Below are 21,800 nucleotides of genomic sequence, written 5' to 3' on the forward strand. Positions count from 1 at the left end.
AAGTACGCTGTCTAGATTTGCCATAGCTTTCCTCCCCAGGAGCAAGCGTCTTTTAATTTCTTGGCTGCAGTCCACAGAAAAGGTCAATATGTGTATTAGTGTTATATAGACAGTGTCCACAAGGAGCAGATATGAATTTTGCACTAGAGACCTTCTCATCAATGGTTCCAAAAGAAGCAGGTTGCAGAAGAAAACTTTAAGTCATGAACATAGACATAACGTACACTCAAATATACACCACATAATACTCATGGATAAGCACATTCTTAGATAAGCTGACCTTCCACTTTTTAACCAACTCACATTTTTCATAATATTTTGATTAAATGTTTAGGGTTCTATTTATCCACAAGTATGTGTGGGAAATACGGGTACTTTAAAATAGCATTAACATATAGTATGTACTCGTGGATAAGCCCGTTTATGGATAAGCTGTACCTGATTTTAGGTGCGCTTTGGCACTTAAAATTCTTGGCTTACCCACAAGTATATATGGTAAATACATTAAATATACCACAAACATTTATTATATTAAAAGAGACTAGAAATACAACATTGGAGTATAATGTAATGCAATAAAATTCATCTATTTTCCATCTTGGATGTATTAATCTTTTTTAGTAAAATTCTAGGCAACATATTTTCTACTAGATTAAAATGTTTGATGGGATGAATTTTTTTTTCCAATGGCTACCCAGTGGACTACGTTGCGTCGACCCAAGCTGCTGAAAGGAAGGGATTTATAAAATTCTTCTCATCTCTCTCTCTCTCTCTGTGTGTGTGTGTGTGTGTGTAGAGGATGCTTATTTCATATTCTTCTCTGATAATTGATGCTTTAAAAACAGTTTCTCTCTCTTTCTAGATATCTGTAAGCCAGGGATGGTATTCATCCGGTTCAGACCAGTTCGGGTGAACTGGTAGTTCCAACGATCAGCTGGCCCTGCCCACCCACCCCTGCCCTATCCTGCCCTATATTTCCTTCTTTCTGGCTCAGCTGATTCATGCGGCGCAACTGATTTTTGCGCCTCTAATATTCTACTTACCGGGGCTGCCTTAGAAGGTAAGCAGCTGAGCTTCAAATTGCTGTATTTTGAAAGCTGCATGCAAGTGCATTAGGTGCACATATGCACAAAGCACACATGCGCAAGCGGAGCGCACACACACCAAACCGGCTGTTAAACCGGTTGCAGCCCACCACTGCTGTAAGCTCGCACAGCATCCATTTTCACCTTCAATTTGACACTGAGCTTGTATCAAAAAAGGAATAAACTCTTTCACTTATTTATTTAAAAAAAAGTTGTATATAGCCTATAGCTACCCTGAGATGTATTGCAATTTTTTTTATCAATACAAATACATAGTAAAAGATCAGTCTAAAAGCTTCAGAAAGTAAACCCATCAGAAATTAAAATTCAGAAAATGCAAAGTCAAAAGAGACATTATAAAACTATATTTGACACTGACAAAGTAATGAATTAAGCATCTTATTAAGTCATTCTTTGGAACATACCTGTAGAGAGAAAACCCCTGAAAAGATCCCAAGAAGCCCATAGTCCCAACTGAGAAAGGACACTCGGGAATTTGTCTTCTCAGCACTAAGCAAATGACTAAAACAGGACTGCAGATTACACGAAAAGTGGCTGCTGGAGAGAAGTACAAATCCCAGCTCAAGCATCTAAGGAGGTCATGACTTGTCCAAACAAGCTTGAAGTAAAATGTCATTAGGGTGAGGCCTGGTGGATCTCCCACAGAGGCCATTTCATCCACAGCCCATAGTAGGTGTACCAACAGAGAAACGAAATTGTAAACAGTGACAAGATACAACATGACCTCCCCTAAAAGCCTGACTTTACATACATATATAATTAGATACATAAACAGAGTTGGCAAAATACTACAGTTATATTCCTACAAAGGAAAAAGAAAGAAAAAGGGATAAAGGCCTGAAATTTTTCTGATAAACAAAGCAATGTCCAAATTTGACCAGATTGCTGCAAAGTCTTATGATTTTGTCAAAACAACAAAATGTATTGAAATCTTGACATATCACACATATCATCAATATATTGATAATTTCTTCCCTAACTTTGTACACTCATTCTTGAGTGCTTCAAGACAATACGAAACCGAATGGGGAAAAACGGGTTCAAGTTCAACCTGAGGAAGACCCAAGTTGCTGCAGATTTGGACTCACTTGGATCAGGAAACTTTAAACTTTTGTTCTGGGTAGGATCTCACTCCCTCAGACAGAGGTTGTCCTAGAGTCACATTCCTGTTTGAAGAGCAAGTGGCAGTCATGACTTTTGTACAAATTCATCTTATGCAACAATTGTACCCATTTGTCATCAGGAGATACCACATTGGTTACTCATGCGTCAGTCACTTTTCTTCTCAATTACTTCATCGTAACTCTACATGGACCACTCAGAAACTACAGATGATCCAGAATGAAAATAAACTATTTATGGGTGCATCTTGATATTCCCTTGAGACAGCATTTACATCCACTCCTTGTTAAGTGACCACAACGTGCTTCTTAAATCAGAAGCAAAATGTTCATTAAGTGAAATGTTCACTAAACAAACACATGTCTGAGAAACACAGAGAAATGCTATGAAGATTACTTATTGTGGCCATCTCAGTTAGTTGAAGTTCTCTCATACAGCTATGCCACTCTGACATGTGTTGTTACCAGGTGAATGAAATTTTAAGTACATGCATTGGTCAGAATTTTTAAAAATTACTCTCATATTTGTGAATGGTCATTAAACAAATTAACAAGGAGTGAATGTACTTTGCAAGTTGCATTGGTTGTCACAAGGCTTCTAGGTCCAATTTGAAGTTGTGATCTATAAAACCTTTCAGAGTACAGGGCCTGACAGTTTGCAGGACCATCTATTTCTAATTACTTCTTTCTGGCCAGTACAAATTGACAGGTTTGGGAAGATCTCATTACTCATTTGATGAGTACTAGTCATTTGGTGAGACCTAGGAGATGTGCCTTCTATCCCTGCTTTCCAGGGACCCACCTCTTCCCCAAGGCACTTGGTCAGGAAGTTTTGTAAATACATTTTGGTTGTATATGTTTTTGTATGTTTGATTTTGTTATGTGTTACTTCTTACTATGAATTATATATACCGTCCTGAGTTACATATCAAGTGGGAAGCTAGATAAATTCAATACATGAATGAACAAAATTAAGAGTAAGCGATAACAGTAAACTTCATGATTATGAGGGCATCTGAAGCCCCAACCCATCAATTCACTTGTGTACCATAGAGTCCCTACTATATTTATTACAGCACTGCAGCTATTGATGGCATGGTAATTTTACAGATACACTTATCTCTAACATATAAGGCATGTCCATTTATATTCTGAATGAATCAGTTATAAGAGTGCATAGTGATTTTCAGAAGACAGGCTAATTTATAGAAAATTGCTCCCCCTTCAACTGAGCCAAGATAGTCCAAGATAGCCTAAAAATCCTAAGATTGGGTAACTACCTATAAAAAAGCTGCTTTGATTTTCAAAATAATGCCATTTCTCTCTTTCTGCTTTTTAAAGGGACATGTGGCAAGAAAGATCTATGACCTAGAATTATAGGTCATTAACCTAAGACCATCTCTTTATGCCTCTGGGAAATGTCTCCTAAGAAGCTATCACATCTACTTTTTTAATTATCCAGGTAGCAAATAGACCTTGAAGGCTAATGTTTAACAACTTTTTTAAAAAAAAGTTTACTACAGTCCTTAAAAAAACTATTAAAAGAAGCAGAAATGGGGGGGGGGAGAAATGAAATAAGCAGAATAGAGAAAAGATATTGAAAAATTCATTGCCTTACCGCAACAAAAGTTATTCTCTAATTAATTTAGACTTGCTTCAAAAATAAAATTTATAAATAGTATAGAATCAAAATAATCATAAATCCGTTGAAGGTCAAATATTCTACCTAAGGAGAGAATTGGTTATTCTATAATAAAAACAAGATGACAATTTATTGATTGGAAGAAGGGTCAAACGTTTATATTTTAAATACTAATTGATGAAAGGAAATACTGGATTAAGTTTGAATCTGCAAGTATTTGGTACCAGCTTTTCCCAAAATCATGCAGTTGGAAATTATTGTGCTTGTAATACAAAGAAACTGCAGGGCAATCCTGGGGAAGGCTGGTTTTTTTCAACGGAACCCATTCTATAATGTATAATAGTTGCCCCAAAAAGCCATGTCTTTTCAGAACATATTACCTATGTCTACATTAGTGTTTTTAGAACAACAGGCATAATATGCAAAGACCCACCTCTTCCCAAGGCACTTGGTCAGGAAGTTTTGTAAATACATTTTGGTTGTATATGTTTTGTATGTTTGATTTTGTTATGTGTTACTTCTTACTATGAATTATATATACCGTCCTGAGTTACATATCAAGTGGGAAGCTAGATAAATTCAATATATAAACATTAAGAGAAAGTTAAAAAACATATTATAATGTGGCCCAAATTTTAAAATAAATTTAAATCTTAAAATATAAATAACCCCAGTAAAATTTCAGTCCAGTCCCGCTTGAATAAATAGGTGCGTTTTCAGCTCACGGCGAAAGGTCCGAAGATCAGGCACTTGACGTAAGCCAGGGGGAAGTTCACAAGTATTGTGCTTGTAATACAAAGAAACTGCAGGGCAATCCTGGGGAAGGCTGGTTTTTTTCAACTGAACCCATTCTATAATGTATAATAGTTGCCCCAAAAAGCCATGTCTTTTCAGAACATATTACCTATGTCTACATTAGTGTTTTTAGAACAACAGGCATAACATGCAAAGACCCAGCTCTTTGGAAAAATGTTGAGAAAGGTGGAAGAAAAGAGAAGAGGACGATCTCCAGCAAGTCGGATGAACTGAGTTAGAGTAAGCAATGAGTGCAATGTTGGAAGTCCTGAAAGACCAAATTAGGGAGAGAGTATGATGCGAAAAATCTATCTATGTAGCCACCATGAGTTGAAAAGAACTTGATGGCACATAAGCAAGCAAGCAAGCAAATTTAGCTGAATCACAAACCTTACAAGCTGCATGAAGTCATTTGTCTCACAGACAGCCTTCAAAAATCTGGTGTCCCCCAGATGTGTTGGATTACATGGTTCATCATTCCACCAGCATGGCCAAACTGCCTGGGAATGAGTGGAGGCATGTGCAACAGGAAAGCCCCAAGGTTAGTTTGCACATTTTTGAATTGCCAAAATTGTAAATAGTATTCTCTGGGGCATACACCTACTGAATTGTTGCTTCAAATAACTGTTCCGTATTGCAGTAAAATGGTCTATTTTCTGGATTTTTCAGTCAGATGGTACCCCCTCTGATTAAAGGATACATCTTACAAAAAGTAGCAACAATGTTCTGTCATGAGAAAATGAAGCATTTGGACCAAATCCTGCAAGACAAAAAAATAAAATAAAAATAGAACTGGGCAAATTTCTTCAGAAGTCACAAATGTAATCACAGCAGTAGTATTCATCTGCCACCCAACTGAGACAAGAGCTTAGCTGGCCTGAAATCTAAAACAGCATTGTGGTGAAATGATCTCTAGCCAAATTTGTCTCTTGGACATAAAATTGTGGGTGCCTAGGGCTGAGCACTTAAAAAAAACACAATCCAATATTATGCAAATTGAGAATATTGGCATCGATGTATTTAATTTGGATGCTTTATTCGTAGCACTAATGTAAATAGACAGCAGGGGAGAGCAGCATTTTGGGAAGCCTAGTAGAAAAGGAAATAAGAAGCAACAGCACTGAATGAAAACAACGATCTGTTACAATCAGCTCCAGTAACGAAGGAAATGGATTACAGAAAAATCAACTCAGCTCTCCTTCAAGGCCTAAATGGCCAGGCTTAAACTATCATAGTTTGGATACATTATAAGAAGAATCAGCTCTCTGGAGAAGTCTGTAATGTTTGGAAAGGTGGAAGAAACAGGGAGAGGACAATCAACAATAAGCTGGATGGACCCAATATCAATCAGAATAGAGCAGGAAGCGATCTTGGAGGCCTCCTAATCCAACCCCCCGCTCAAGTAGGAGATCCTATACAATTTGAGAGAAGTGACTGCCCAGTTTTTTCTCAAAAACCTCCAGTGATGAAGCACCCACAATTTCTGAAGGCGAGCTCTTCCCCTGGTTAATTGTTCTCACTGTTACGAAGTTTCTCCTTAATTCCAGGTTGCTTCTCTCCTTGATTAGTTTCCATCCATTGTTTCTTGTCCTGCCTTTTGGTGCTTTGGGAAATAAGTTGACCCCCACTTCTTTGTGACAGCCCCTCAAACTACAACAGTTATAGGTGCGTTGTTGGAAGACTTGAAAAACAAGGTTTTTAGACTGTCCTGAAAAAATTTATTTGGTCACTAAGAATGGAAAACTTGATACTGCATAATCAATCACTCTATGACTGAATTAAATCTCAAATTTATTTTTTATTTAATTATTTATTTATTTATTTTGTCACACAGTGTATATAAGCATAAGCATGAAATAATTGTACAATATATAAGCATATATATGAGTATAAGTATGTAATGACTATATTAATTGGATATAACGAAAGGAAACAATAGGACAGGAATGGTAGGCACGATTGTGCTCTTATGCACGCCCCTTACAGACCTCTTAGGAATGGGGTGAGGTCAATGGTAGATAGTTTTTGGTTGAAGCTTTGGGGATTTGGGGAAGAGACCACAGAGTCAGGTAGTGTATTCCAAGCATTAACAACTCTGTTACTGAAGTTATATTTTCTGCAATCAAGATTGGAGCAGTTAACATTAAGCTTAAATCTATTGTGTGCTCGTGTATTGTTGCAATTGAAGCTGAAGTAGTCTTCGACAGGAAAGACATTGTAATAGATGATTCTATGAGTTAAACTCAGGTCATGTCGAAGGCAGCGTAGTTCTAAATTTTCTAAACCCAAAATTTAAAAATTAAAAATTTAAAAATTTAAAAAAAAATTAAAAATTTTTAAAATTTTTCTAAATCTGGTAGCATAAGATATTTTGTTGTATTCAGAGGAGTGGAGGCCTCTAATCCAACCCCGCTCAAGTAGGAGATCCTATACAATTTGAGAGAAGTGACTGCCAGTTTTTCTCAAAACCTCCAGTGATGAAGCACCCACAATTTCTGAAGGCGAGCTCTTCCCTGGTTAATTGTTCTCACTGTTCTGAAGTTTCTCCTTAATTCCAGGTTGCTTCTCTCCTTGATTAGTTTCCATCCATTGTTTCTTGTCCTGCCTTTTGGTGCTTTGGGAAATAAGTTGACCCCCACTTCTTTGTGATAGCCCCTCAAACTACAACAGTTATAGGTGCGTTGTTGGAAGACTTGAAAAACAAGGTTTTTAGACTGTCCTGAAAAAATTTATTTGGTCACTAAGAATGGAAAACTTGATACTGCATAATCAATCACTCTATGACTGAATTAAATCTCAAATTTATTTTTTATTTAATTATTTATTTATTTATTTTGTCACACAGTGTATATAAGCATAAGCATGAAATAATTGTACAATATATAAGCATATATATATATGAGTATAAGTATGTAATGACTATATTAATTGGATATAACGAAAGGAAACAATAGGACAGGAATGGTAGGCACGATTGTGCTCTTATGCACGCCCCTTACAGACCACTTAGGAATGGGGTGAGGTCAATGGTAGATAGTTTTTGGTTGAAGTTTTGGGGATTTTGGGAAGAGACCACAGAGTCAGGTAGTGTATTCCAAGCATTAACAACTCTGTTACTGAAGTTATATTTTCTGCAATCAAGATTGGAGCAGTTAACATTAAGCTTAAATCTATTGTGTGCTCGTGTATTGTTGCAATTGAAGCTGAAGTAGTCTTCGACAGGAAAGACATTGTAATAGATGATTCTATGAGTTAAACTCAGGTCATGTCGAAGGCGGCGTAGTTCTAAATTTTCTAAACCCAAAATTAAAAATTTAAAAATTAAAAAATTAAAAAAAAATTAAAATTTTTAAAAAAATTTCTAAATCTGGTAGCATAAGATATTTTGTTGTATTCAGAGGAGTGGAGAACTCTTCTTGTAAAATATTTCTGGACTCGTTCAATTGTATTGATGACAGAAATATGGTATGGGTTCCAAACAGTCGAGCTGTATTCAAGAATTGGTCTAGCAAATGTTTTATATGCTCTGGTTAGTAGTGTAGTGTTTTTGGAGAAGAAGCTGCGCAAGATTAGGTTTACAACTTTTAAGACCTTTTTTTGTAATGTAGTTACAGTGGGCTTTGGCACTTAGATCATTTGATATGAAAACTCCCAAGATCTTTAACAGGGTGAGGGTCATCAGTAAGGTAATGTCCGTCAAGCTTGTACTTAGCGTTTAGGTTCTTTTTTCCAATATGTAAGACTGAGCATTTGCTGGTTGAGATTTGGAGTTGCCAAGTTTTTGACCAAATAAAAAGTCAAGGTCTTTTTTTATTTTTTTATTTATTTTTCACATTTTTATACCGCCCTATCTCCCTAGGGACTCAGCTTCACAGCCAGATAAAATATACATATAAATACAAAATAAAACATCAATTAAAAAACTTATTACATAAGGCCGAATAATTAAAAATAGCAATACAAATAATAAAACCCCATTAAAACCAAATTCAAAATTTAAAATTCTAGTCCAGTCCTGCGCAGATAAATAGATGTGTCTATTTCCAGTCTATTTTGGAGGATAGCTGTATTGTAGGTGGGCAAAGAGAACACAATTACTTGTAATATGGTCACAGAGATCATTAATGTATACTATGAAGAGTGTTGGTTCAAGAACGCTGCCTTGGGGAACTCCACTTTTAACAGGAACAGGATTTGATAGAGCATTGCCAATTTTGACCACTTGTTGTCTGTTTGATAGAAAAACTGTTATCCAATTGTGGAGGGATCCTGAGATGCCGTAGGATTTTAGTTTTAGGAGAAGTTTATCATGTACTACTGAATCGAAAGCTTTACAGAAGTCTATGTAGATTGCATCTATTGCTTTGCCCTGATCAAGATTTGTAGTCTATATGTTTTTGCAGTGAAGAAATTGTAAATTACATGATAATTTTTTTCTGAAACCAGATTGTTTATTAAAGAGTAGGTTGTTTGTTTCTAGATGGAGGGTAGTGGATTGGTTGATGATAGATTCCATTACTTTGCAGGTGACACAGCAAAGAGAGATAGGTAATTGTAATTTTCAACTAGGCTAGGGTCTTCTTTTTTGAAGATAGGGATGGCTGTGGCAAGTGACCAAAGTTTGGGAAGGGAACTGGTCGTGAAAGCTTTTTCAAAAATTATGCTTAGGGGTTCTGCTATATTAGTGGAAATCTTTTTTAAGAAGTATGCACATAGTCCAACAGGTCCAATAGATAGGGATGGTTTCAGTTTGTTAAGAGCTTTTTCAACATTATCTTCTGTGAAATCTATATGGGTTAGGTCGTTGTACTCATTGTTGGTACGATTGGGGAATGTCGGGTATAAGTCATTACTGTTAACAAAGACTGTGCCAAAGGATGTGTTGAAGAGGTTTGCTTTAACTGTTTCATCATTGTATTCTTTGACGCTAGAATCTTTTAGTGGTGGGATGGATCTCAAGTCTTTAAGTTTGTTGTTCCCAAAATTATAAAAAGCATGATTGAAATTTGTGCGCAAGAGGTATTCTTCTTGCTTGGTGTGGTAATTGGTGCATTCAGTTTTTATTTGATTGCATATATTTCTGTAGCGGTTTTTGAAATTTGCTACATAGCCCTTTTTGTTTCTTCTCCAGAGGGATTTTTTTTTTTTGATTGAAGCTTTTTTATTGATATGGGTAGTTTGTTTTTTCTGGTTTTGGTGGTGGTTTGTGGTATGTAAAGATTAATGACTCTATTGACTTCAAGTACGAAAACTTTATAGTGGTCTTCTGAAGTGATGCAGGTTGAGAACAGATTATGCCAGTCAAGAAATGAGAGGTCGTAGTTTATAAGGTCATAGTTGGCTTTTTTGAAATTGTAGTTTGGAATACCATTATTAGGATGATTTATGTAAGGGTGTATATTGAGACAAAAGTCTATAATGCTGTGGTCGCTGTTGGAAAAGGGTTCTTTTATTTGTAGTCCATAAATTGAGTTTGTGTTGTTGTAAAAGATGAGGTCGAGGCAGTTGTTGAGTCTTGTATTGTTAGATACTAGTTGTTCTAGACCAAGGTTTGTAACAGTGTTGTATAGGGTAGTATGGATGGGTTCAGTTGTACATTCATTTCTTATCCAGTTAATAGAAAGTAGATTAAGGTCACCCAGGAAGATGAGAGGATATGGGCAAGAGGTAGCCCATGTTAGCAGTGTGGTTAACTTGTTTGCATGAGCGATGTCGTAGTCAGGGGCTCTGTAGCATAGTAAGAATCAAAGTGTGATGTTAAGGGACAGGTCGCATACAATAGTTTCAGGAAGAGAAAGTTGATGTGTAACTTGAATATTTTTTAGATGCAGTTACTTTTTGTAAAAGATAGCCACTCCACCTCCTCTGCTGGTTTCACAATCTGACCAAAAAACATGATACTCTTTGTTTGAAATAATGGAGTCAGGGAGGGATGAGTTCAGCCATGTTTCTCAAACAAATATAATATCAAATGTACCAATGTTTAACAAGAGGATAAATTCAGACAATTTATTTACAATGCTTCTTGCATTTATCAGTTTGCATTTAAGATCTGCAGTGTTTGGTGTAGAAGAAGTAAGGGGCGTGCATACCTAGTTTTGAATGATAGTTGGTTGAGGGTTATATATGACAGGTGGTTGGAGGTTGGATGGTTGTTCAACATTTGGTTGAACAATGTATGGTTGTGCATTGGATGGTTGGAGATTTTGCACAGGTGGTTGGTTGTTGGTTGGTTGAACATCGGTTGGTTGAACAAAGGTTGGTTGCACAGTGGATGGTTGGTGATTCTGTAAGACGGGTGTTTGGAGGTTGGATGGTTGAACGTTGGTTGGTTGAGGATTCTGTACAACGGATGTTTTGAAGTTTAGTGAGAAGGATGGTTGGATGTTTTGATTGACGGATGGTTGGATGCTTTTATTGAAGTGGGGTTGGGTGTTGGCTAATTGATTATAGGTTTTTCTTTTTATGCAGTCAGCACGGTAGTCAACGTAAAGGTTGGTTTCACCTTCTTCTTGCCGTCGTTTGAGTTCTGTGCGAAATTTATGGGATCGAATTCATTGCATAAATGATAGGTCAGGTCTTGTTCTAAGTTTGTTGAGGCTGAAGTTGGTTCTGGCAATTGTGTTTATAATATGAATGAAATTACGTTTGTTGGACTCATTTATGCAGATGACTCTACAGAATTTAGGCACCACTGAGCCATCGCTGTTTTTGAATTCAGGTCCATCTCTGGAGACTTCAGTTATTTCATTAGGGTTGAAGGTGGAGGATGAATTGTAATTTAAAATGATGTTATATATTTTATCGATATCTGGTTCATTTGTATTATCTAGTCCAAACAATATAACATTTTGGCATTTTTGTTCTCTCTCAATAGTATCTTTTACTAATATTGTTACATTGTTTGGATGATTGGCATATGTTTGTGGTTTAGTTTGTGTAAAAGGCTGTGTAAAAGGCAATATTTGTTGGAATGGGAATAGATTTTGATCAGCTGCATTTCCATTTTTTTGTGCTGTAATTTTTTTTTCAAGATTTGTGAAATGTGGTTCTAACCATGCTAGTATTCTTTTTTCTAAGTTTGTTTGAATGGAGTCAATTATAGTTTTTTCTAAGTTTGTTTGAATGGAGTCAATTATAGTTTTTTCTAAGTTTGAGTGGAGTCAAGGATATTTTGTTATGATTTTATAGTTGTATCCATGGTTTGTGTTCTATCAGACATACAAATTAGGTTGTCTAATTTGCCAATATACACTGGTTTAATGCTTTTCCTTTTAACTTCCAGGCTAGAAATCTGCATTTTTACAACTTATTAGACTCTATTGGGGTGTATACTCATACAGCAATGATGATTTTATATATACCAACAGGTCTCTGCCTAAATGTTCTAATAATATAGTAAATGATTGAGCAGGGAAAATGATGATCTTTCTGATAAATATTTCCTATAATAATTAAGAAACATGCAAATCTAATAATGAAAGCCAGGAAAGTTTATAACAAAAGCAAGTTGCAGTTTTAACTGCATTTCAAATTAAGTGCACTTATATGATAAACAACTGGATCTTTCACTTTAATGGCATAATCTTCTAAAATTACCACATACATGGGCTTCACGATATTTAAGGGTTTAGGGGACGATAGATAGGTAGACAGACAGACAGACAGACAGACAGACAGACAGACAGACAGACACATACATACATACATACATACATACATACATACATACATACATACATACACACACACACACACACACACACACATGTTCCACTGAAAACAAAGGAACAAAACAGTGTAACAGATTTGATTGAAAGCAGAAATGCAGCAAAAATTCATCTTCAACAAATTAAGACAAAGACAAAGATGGACACATTTTTTTCATACTGATAGGACATTACTAAATGTAAAAGAAGCCCAATTCTCATTCCTTCTCTTCATATGTTTGTAATGCCAATCCATTTTCAGAAAAACCACACCAACAACAGAAGAGACATCTCTACTTATTTAAGTACACATGGATTCCTCAATCCATTTCTGTGTTTAAAAAAATCCAGATTATTTGTTTTTCTACAGTTTCTTCCTATAATTTCCTTTCCAACTGGCTATTTTAATACAGCAATTCCTAACATACACTTCAAATGTCTCATAATATATATTTTGGTGCTATTTTTTCCAGAGATAAATTATTTTGTGTTTTTTAAATATAAGAATGACAGATATATACAAAATTGAGTGTTGTGAGTGTCTATACTGATAGATCATATCCTTTTCCTACCATAATCTAAATCAATTGTTGGCTTTCTTATATGCTGTTTCCCATTTCTGCAAGGAGAATGTATACTTTCAGGATTATTGTACATGGAGATCTTGCTAATTTCTCATGTGATTAAGAATAAACGCTAATCAATGTTTAAGTGATTAGTTAAAAAGTACAACATTATAAACTAGGAATGCATGAAAATTCACACACATTTCTGCCACTTTGAGATAACAAGCCATTTTATTACTGGGGGATTCAAAACAGAGATAAGAATACATTCTAGTATCCTTTGCTGACATTTGCTAGGTTTGCAATGCAATCCAAAATAAAAGTATTAAGGGGCCTGAATAGGGTAGTACACAAGCTCAGAACTTCTATCCATGCCTTTAAGACTAAAGACAAAGCAACTGCAATTATAAGTTAATAAACAAGTTTTTTTTTTACAGATTAAAGACCAGAAGAAAAATATCTGCCAGATCTTTGCCAGCGCAAATAGTTCTGGATCATAGCATACAATATCTGTGAGTGTATCACAGGTAATTTGCCTTTAATTGTGCATGCTAATATAGGATGGGAATGGATTATAATCAAGTAAGGCCCAAATGTGTCTCTGAATAATGCTGGCTGGAAAAGATAGCAGAATAGGGCAGAGATTAGTATCTTTGTGGCATTATTTTTATGCTATATAGTATTAAAACTCTTATGTTATTTGTAACCTTCAATTGGGCAAAATGGCACACCGTAGGACAACAGTTTTTGAATCAACATAGTTCAAATGGGCTAATTTAAAGAATGCATACAAAATGCAGGATCTACGACTTCCATGCATTGAAATTTAGTGACGTTCTAGCCACTTCAGTGCTGCCATGCTGCTAAGGATATGAATTAAGGATATTATACCCATGAACCACTAGAAAACTTGTCTTAATCTTTTCTTATTAAATTTTTTTAAAAAAACTTCTGAAATTGTTATCAAATTTTCTGCAATGATTGTCTTTTGAACAGTAGCTGGAAATATTACTTTGGATCTTTAAAAATGTCAACACACAAACTGTCCACACACCGAAGCTGGCATACTTCTCACCACTGTGGAAGATGTCCCAACCTTCTGAAACAGTTCTGGAGATACTGGAGGGTGAGTAGAGAACACACAGAGATTGACCTCCATTTCCAACACCTTAGAGCAGTAGAACACTGCATTAGGCGATCTAGTGACAAATGTTATGCATTTATAGTCACTTTTTTACCTTTCAAAGTGCAGTTCACACAAAATCAAGAATACAGTTATGCAATTACTAGACAGTGTTTTATTGCAACCTTTATCAGATGACATTTCTGGTCATTTAGAAATCTATCACTTAAGATTCCTACAGCTAGATCTGTTCCTAAGCATGTAAGTAATGATGCCACATGCAAGTGTGAATCCATCCAGAACAATCACCAGCAGAGTTTTCACTATACATCATCTTGCCTCCGGTAGAAACAGAGCAGTTAGTTGTGAAAGTATATGTTGTAAAACCGGAAACAACTATAGCTATTCCCTATCTAGACCACTGTTTCTACATTCTTTCTGTAGAAATGAATAAACATTAGAAATTCACCATTAGCCTATGCAAAGGATTCTTACAAAATAAGAGTGTGATTTATTTATTTATTTGATTTTTATCCCGCCTTTATTATTTTGAAAATACTCAAAAGTGGAAAATATATCAATATTCCTTCCTCCTCTTATTTCCCCCACAACAATCCTGTAAAATGGCTGGGGCAAAGAGAGTGACTATCCCCAAGTCACCCAGCTAGCTTTCATATGTAAGTTGGGACTCATAGTCTCTTGATTTCTAAGCCAGCACTTTAACCACTACACCAAATTGACTCTCATAGACCTCAATCTCTCATGGGTGAACCATTCAAATGTTATATAAGTACAAAATTCCAAGCAAGGGATTTGTATGCTATATCTGTGAAAGGTTCTTCATATAAAACATCTCAAACTATAATCAAATATCTTTTTTTTTGTTTACATTTATATCCCGCCCTTCTCCGAAGACTCAGGGTGGCTTACAGTGTATAAGGCAATAGTCTCCTTCTATTTGTATATTTTTACAAAGTCAACTTATTGCCCCCCCCCAACAATCTGGGTCCTCATTTTACCTACCTTATAAAGGATGGAAGGCTGAGTCAACCTTGGGCCGGGCTTGAACCTGCAGTAATTGCAGGCTACTGTGTTCTAATAACAGGCTCTAACAGCCTGAGCTATTCCGACCCCCACACTACTCATAAGCTTTTAGATGATGATGAGTAATAGGGAAAATACCTTTGAAAATGGGATTAATTAAAGCCACAGATTATATACATCTCCTAGACATATATTAGGATTTATTTAGATAATGCATATTTGAAAGCTGAAAATCCATACATTAATTTCCAGTGCCATGTAAACACACCTAAGTCAGTGTTGGATCATAGCCAGCATCAAATACTGGGCATGGGATGAGCTTTCTCAGTATAAAAAAATTGCAGTGGTCTAAGAACTTTGAATTCAGCGTATGTCTCACATTAACTATGTGATTATATTAACTTGATTTGTGCATGTCCCAGAAGGTGACTGTATAAACAATACTTTTTATTTATTTGAAAATGTGATTATCTGAATAATAGTGTGTTGCACAACCTACAGACTAAATAAGGAAAATACCACCATTCAATATTCATACAAAATAAGACTATAAAAATTGTCATTATCCTTTTACAACAGGCGAACAACAGAAGACACGCAAAGCATCCATAACAAGTCCAATATTCAAAAGAGTTTTTTCTTTAATTTCTTTTTGTCACAACAGTATACACAAACAATTGTCATAGATAAAACAACATATTTTGAAGAAAATATATACATATATGAAAAAAAATATGCATCAACTATATCAATTTGATATGATGAAGGGAACAATAGGACAGGAACGGTAGGCGCTTTTGTGCTCTTATGCACGCCCCTTATAGTCCTCTTAGGAATGGGGTGAAGTCAATAGTAGACAGTTTTTGATTGAAGATTTTGGGATTTTGAGTAGAGACTATGGAGTCAGGTAATGAGTTCCAAGCATTAACAACTCTGTTACAGAAGTCATATTTTCTGCAATCAAGTTTGAAGTGATTGACATTTAGCTTGAATCTATTTTTTGCTCTTGTAATATTGCGATTGAAGCTGAAGTAGTTTTTTATAGGAAGGATATTGCAATAGATGATTTTGTGTGTTAAACACAGGTCATGTCGAAGTCGACGGAGTTGTAAGTTTTCTAATCCCAGGATTTCAAGTGTGTTGGTATAAGGTATTTTGTTGTTTTTGGAGGAGTGAAGAACTCTTCTAGTAAAATATTTCTGGACTCTTTCTATTGTATTTATGTCAGGGATGTGATATGGGTTCCAGACGGATGAGCTGTATTCAAGAATAGGTCTGGCAAATGTTTGTATGCTCTAGTTAGTAGTGTAAAGTTTTTAGAAAAGAAGCTGTGTAAAATTAGGTTTACAACTCTTAGGGCTTTTTTTTTTATTTCTTTTTGTCACAACAGTATACACAAACAATTGTCATAGATAAAACAACATATTTTGAAGAAAATATATACATATATGAAAAAAAATATGCATCAACTATATCAATTTGATATGATGAAGGGAACAATAGGACAGGAACGGTAGGCGCTTTTGTGCTCTTATGCACGCCCCTTATAGTCCTCTTAGGAATGGGGTGAATTCAATAGTAGACAGTTTTTGATTGAAGATTTTGGGATTTTGAGTAGAGACTATGGAGTCAGGTAATGAGATCCAAGCATTAACAACTCTGTTACAGAAGTCATATTTTCTGCAATCAAGTTTGAAGCGGTTGACAAAAATAGAGCAATCTATTTTTTGCTCTTGTAATATTGCGATTGAAGCTGAAGCTTCCTATAGTTTTTTATAGGAAGGATATTGCAATAGATGATTTTGTGTGTTAAACACAGGTCATGTAGAAGTCGACGGAGTTGTAAGTTTTCTAATCCCAGGATTTCAAGTGTGTTGGTATAAGGTATTTTGTTGTTTTTGGAGGAGTGAAGAACTCTTCTAGTAAAATATTTCTGGACTCTTTCTATTGTATTTATGTCAGGGATGTGATATGGGTTCCAGACGGATGAGCTGTATTCAAGAATAGGTCTGGCAAATGTTTGTATGCTCTAGTTAGTAGTGTAAAGTTTTTAGAAAAGAAGCTGTGTAAAATTAGGTTTACAACTCTTAGGGCTTTTTTTTTATTATTTATTTACATTTATATCCCGCCCTTCTCCAAGACTCAGGGCGGCTTACAGTGTGTAAGGCAAAAAAAAAAAATCAGGTTTACAACTCTTAGGGCTTTTTTCGCTATGTAGTTGCAGTGGGCTTTGGCATTAAGGTCATTTGATATGAGAACTCCAAGATCTTTGACAGGGTGGGGTCATCAGTTAGGTAATGTCCATCAAGTTTGTACTTGATGTTAGGGTTCTTTTTTCCAATATGTAAGACTGAGCATTTGCTGGTTGAGATTTGGAGTTGCCAAGTTTTAGACCAATCGGAAATTAAGTCGAGGTCTTCTTGAAGGGTAGAAGAATTATTAGTGGTATTAAATAGTTTGGCATTGTCAGCAAAGAGAACACAATAACTTGAGATGAGGTCGCAGAGATCATTTATGTATAGTATGAAGAGTGTTGGTCCAAGAACACTACCTTGGGGAATGCCACTTTTGACAGGAACAGGATTAGATATAGCGTTGCCAATTTTGACCACTTGTTGTCTGTTTGACAGGAAGGCATTTATCCAATTGTGAAGAGGTCCCGAAATGCTGTAGGATTTTAGTTTGAGGAGTAGTTTATCATGTACTATTAAGTCAAAAGCTTTGCAGAAGTCTATGTAGATTGCATCTATTGTTTTTCCTTGATCAAGGTTGGTAGTCCATATGTTTTTGCAGTGGAGAAGTTGTAGATTACAAGACATTTTTTTTCTGAAACCAAATTGTTTATTAGAGAGAAGGTTGTTTGTTTTGAGATGGAGTGTAATGGATTGGTTTATGATGGATTCCATTACTTTGCATGAGACACAACATAGAGAGCTAGGTCTGTAATTTTCAACAAGGCATGGATCTCCTTTTTTGAAGATAGGGATGACTGTGGCTAGAGACCAGAGTTTTGGAAGGGAACTAGTTTTGAAGGCTTTATTAAAGATAATGCTTAGGGGTTCAGCCATATTAATTGAAAGTTTTTTTTAAAAGTATGCATATAGTCCATCTGGTCCAATAGATAATGATGGTTTCAGGTTGCGAAGGGCTTTTTCAACATTATCTTCTGTAAAGTCTACGTGTGTTAGATCGTTGTTTTCTTCTGTAGAGTCTATATGTGTTGAGTCGTTGTTAACATTTTTGATACGATTGAGAAATGTTGGAAATGAGCCATCACTGTTTACAAAGACTGAGCCAAAGAATGTGTTAAAGAGGTTTGCTTTAATTGTTTCGTCAGTACATTCTTTACCGTTAGATTCTTTTAGTGGTGGAATGGTTCTTGTTTCTTTTAGTTTATTGTTTACAAAATTATAAAAAGCACGACTGGAATTGGTGCGTAGAAGGTTTTCTTCTTGTTTAGTGTGGTAAGTGTTACATTCTGTTTTTATTTGGTTGCAAATATTTTTGTAGCGGTTTTTGAAGTTTGCTACATAACCTTTTTTGTTTTTTTCCAGAGGATTTTTTTGGATTGCAGCTTTTTTATTGATATGGGAAATTTGCTTTTCCTATTGATTTTGGTGATGATTTGTGGTACATATAGTTTGATGATTTTATTAATTTCAAGTAGGAATACTTTATAGTGGTCTTCTGTAGTGATACAGGTTGAGAATAGATTATGCCAGTCAAGAAATGAGAGATCATTGTTTATAAGGTCATAGTTGGCTTTTTTAAAATTGTAGTTTGGAGTACTATTGTTGAGACGATTTATGCGAGGGCGTATGTTTAAATAAAAGTCTATCATGCAGTGGTCGCTGTTGGAAAAGGGTTCTTTTACTTGTAGTCCATAAATAGAGTTTGTGTTATTACAAAATATGAGGTCGAGGCAGTTCTTGAGTCTAGTATTGTTAGTTACTAATTGTTCAAGGCCTAGGTTTGTAACTGCATTGTATAGAGTAGTATGGATTGGTTTGGTTGTACATTCATTTGTTATCCAGTTTATAGAAGGTAGATTTAGGTCTCCCAGAAAGATGAGAGGATATGGGCAAGAGGTAGCCCATGTTAGTAGTGAGGTTAACGTATTTGCATGAGCGATGTCGTAGTCAGGAGCTCTGTAGCATAGTATGAACCTTAGTGTGGTATTGGTGGACAGGTCACATACAATAGTTTCAGGTAGAGAGAGTTTATGTACAATTTGAATATTTTTTAAGTTCAGTGATTTTTTGTAAAAAATAGCTACTCCACCACCTCTGTGATGATCACGATCTGATCGAAGGACTTGGTATTCTTCGTTTGAAATAATAGAGTCAGTGAAGGATGAGTTTAGCCATGTTTCACAAACAAATATGATGTCAAATGTACCATTGTTTAATAAGAGGATAAATTCAGGTAATTTGTTTACAATACTTCTTGCATTTAATAATTTACATTTGAGACCGGCAGAATTAAGTGTAGGAGAGGTAAGGGGCGTGCATACCTAGTTTGATTGAGGATTTGCAGGTTGATCAACAGGTGAATGTGTGTTTTGATTTATAGATGGATGGATGTCTTGTTTGGTGGATGATTGAATGTTTTGATTGGAGTGAGATTGGGTGATGGGTTAGGTGATGGGTTGGGTGATGGGGTTTTGATTGAAGGATTTTCTTTTTATGCAGTCGGCACGGTAGTCAATATATAGGTTGGTTTCTCCTTCTTCTAGTCGTCGTTTGAGTTCTGAACGAAGTTCACGGGATCTAATACGTTGTAGGAATGATAAGTCTGGTCTAGCTCTAAGTTTGTTGTGGCTGAGGTTATTTTTGGCTATTGTGTTTATAGTATAAATGAGATTTCTTTTGCTGGTTTCATTTTTGCATATGATTCTACAGAATTTGGGTGCTATTGAACCATCGTTGTATTTGAATTCAGGTCCATCTCTGGAGACTTCGGTTATTTTACTAGGGTCAAAGGATGTTAATTTGTAGTTTGAAATGATGTTTCGTATTTTATCAATATCTGATTCATTTGTAATATCTAGACCAAATAATATAGCATTTTGATGTTTTTTCTCTCTCTCCATTGTATCTTTTACAAGATTTCTACGTTGTTAGGGTGATTGATAGATGTTTGTGATTTGGTTTGTGTACAAGGCAATGTTTGTTGAGTTGGAAGATGTTTTTGGTCAGTTGTTGTTTCATTTATTTTAGTTGTAATTTTATTTTCAAGGTTAGCTATAATTTTGTTTTCAAGGTTTGAGAAACGTGCATCAAGTTGTGCATCCAGGTTTGTGAAACGTGTATCCAGGTTTGTGAAACGTGCATCCAGGTTTGTGAAACGTGCATCAAGTTGTGCATCCAAGTGTGCTAGTAATTTTTTTTCTAAGTTTGTTTGAATGTTGTTAATGATTTTTTTTTTTGCTAGCATTCATAGCAAATCTAGAAAACTGGCTTCAAGGTCTTAGAATAGGTTGTTACTGCAAGTGCTAATAAAATCTGCTCAGAAACCAGCTCTTTGCATCTATGAATGACGAGCTCAAAAGTGAGTCAATTCTGATATGTTGTTTTATTAGCTCCTATATATGCAAGCTGCCAGGCAACACAATAGGCTGCTAATTTAGAGGTTAGAGTTAACTGCTATATTTGCAGAGCCAGGGGCAATTCCATCCAGGTGAACTATTAGGTGACAATAAGAAAAGAGATTTAAAGTTTTAGTGCATGGCATTGTAGGAAAGAAACTGCATTATCTACAGAAAATTGAAGCCATGTAATGAATTAGTGTTTCTTTTGTTTGGGCTACACTAACGTACCTTAGTTTCTTGACAGCCAATATATAGATGTATTTCACATCTGACTGCACATTCAAGATCGTTCTTTTTTTAATCAGTATAATTGGATAAATAAGGTCTGGACATACACGTAATTTTTAAGGAGTTCTGTATTTTGAACAATATTTTACAAGGTGGAATTCCCAATATTTGGCTGAAGGCATTATGACAGTATACTTTGACATCAGCCTTAGCCTCAAATCCTTAAATCAATAAAATTCAGCAGTTAAATTAGGAAACATAAGGGATTGAATGCAGAATTGATTCTCTGAACAAAATAAATTAATCACCGGTTGCTGAGGACATTAAACTCAATATATCTATAAACAGTATTTATCAATCTTCTAGAAACTAAACAGTACTGTAGATCAATATTTTTTTGATTCATTGGAAATGTATTGAAAAATATAACTGGGTTTAGAATGAAGCATCCCTTACTGCTTTCAGCAGAGCTCTGAATGTAAATTGTTCAGTGAAAACAAGGATGTATAAAGAAAACCTAGTTCAGCAATCATTCTGTAAAAGAGGTTTACATTATGATGCATTAGCAGCAAGAATTTATCCAAGTTCATGCTGGCTCAGAATGCAAGTCAATAGAGAGCTGATAAGAGACCTGCCCCTATTACTGAATTGACTTTTATTACATTTCCCTTACCTCCTTTTTCCTCATTCCATTCTTCCATTCTGCTTATTTCCCCCCCCCTCCACACAGTTTAGTTCTCATTCACCTCTTAATTGCTTTTTATAGGTCTACCAAATTGTTCAAGCCTGTCATTGACTGTTAATACATACCACTGACTGAATGGCAAGCAAATGGACATCATAAATATTAGATGTTTTACAAGATGTCAGCTAGAA

General features: G+C 35.5%; 1 protein-coding gene across 4 annotated transcripts in view; it reads right to left on the reverse strand.

Moving 5' to 3' along the window:
- The window catches only part of KIF26B (kinesin family member 26B), a 361,542-nt gene that overhangs the window by 316,812 nt on the left and 22,930 nt on the right, over positions 1–21,800 (reverse strand). The window contains exon 1 of one of the 4 annotated variants that reach the window (XM_058165264.1): positions 1,511–1,529. The exons of the other annotated variants lie outside the window; for them this stretch is intronic. The gene's annotated coding sequence lies outside the window, so the exon portion shown is untranslated. Of the gene's footprint in view, positions 1–1,510; positions 1,530–21,800 lie in introns of those variants that run through there. 4 annotated transcript variants of the gene reach the window in all.

This window comes from Ahaetulla prasina, chromosome 1 (assembly GCF_028640845.1).
Source record: "Ahaetulla prasina isolate Xishuangbanna chromosome 1, ASM2864084v1, whole genome shotgun sequence".
NCBI classification, from domain to species: Eukaryota; Metazoa; Chordata; class Lepidosauria; order Squamata; family Colubridae; genus Ahaetulla; species Ahaetulla prasina.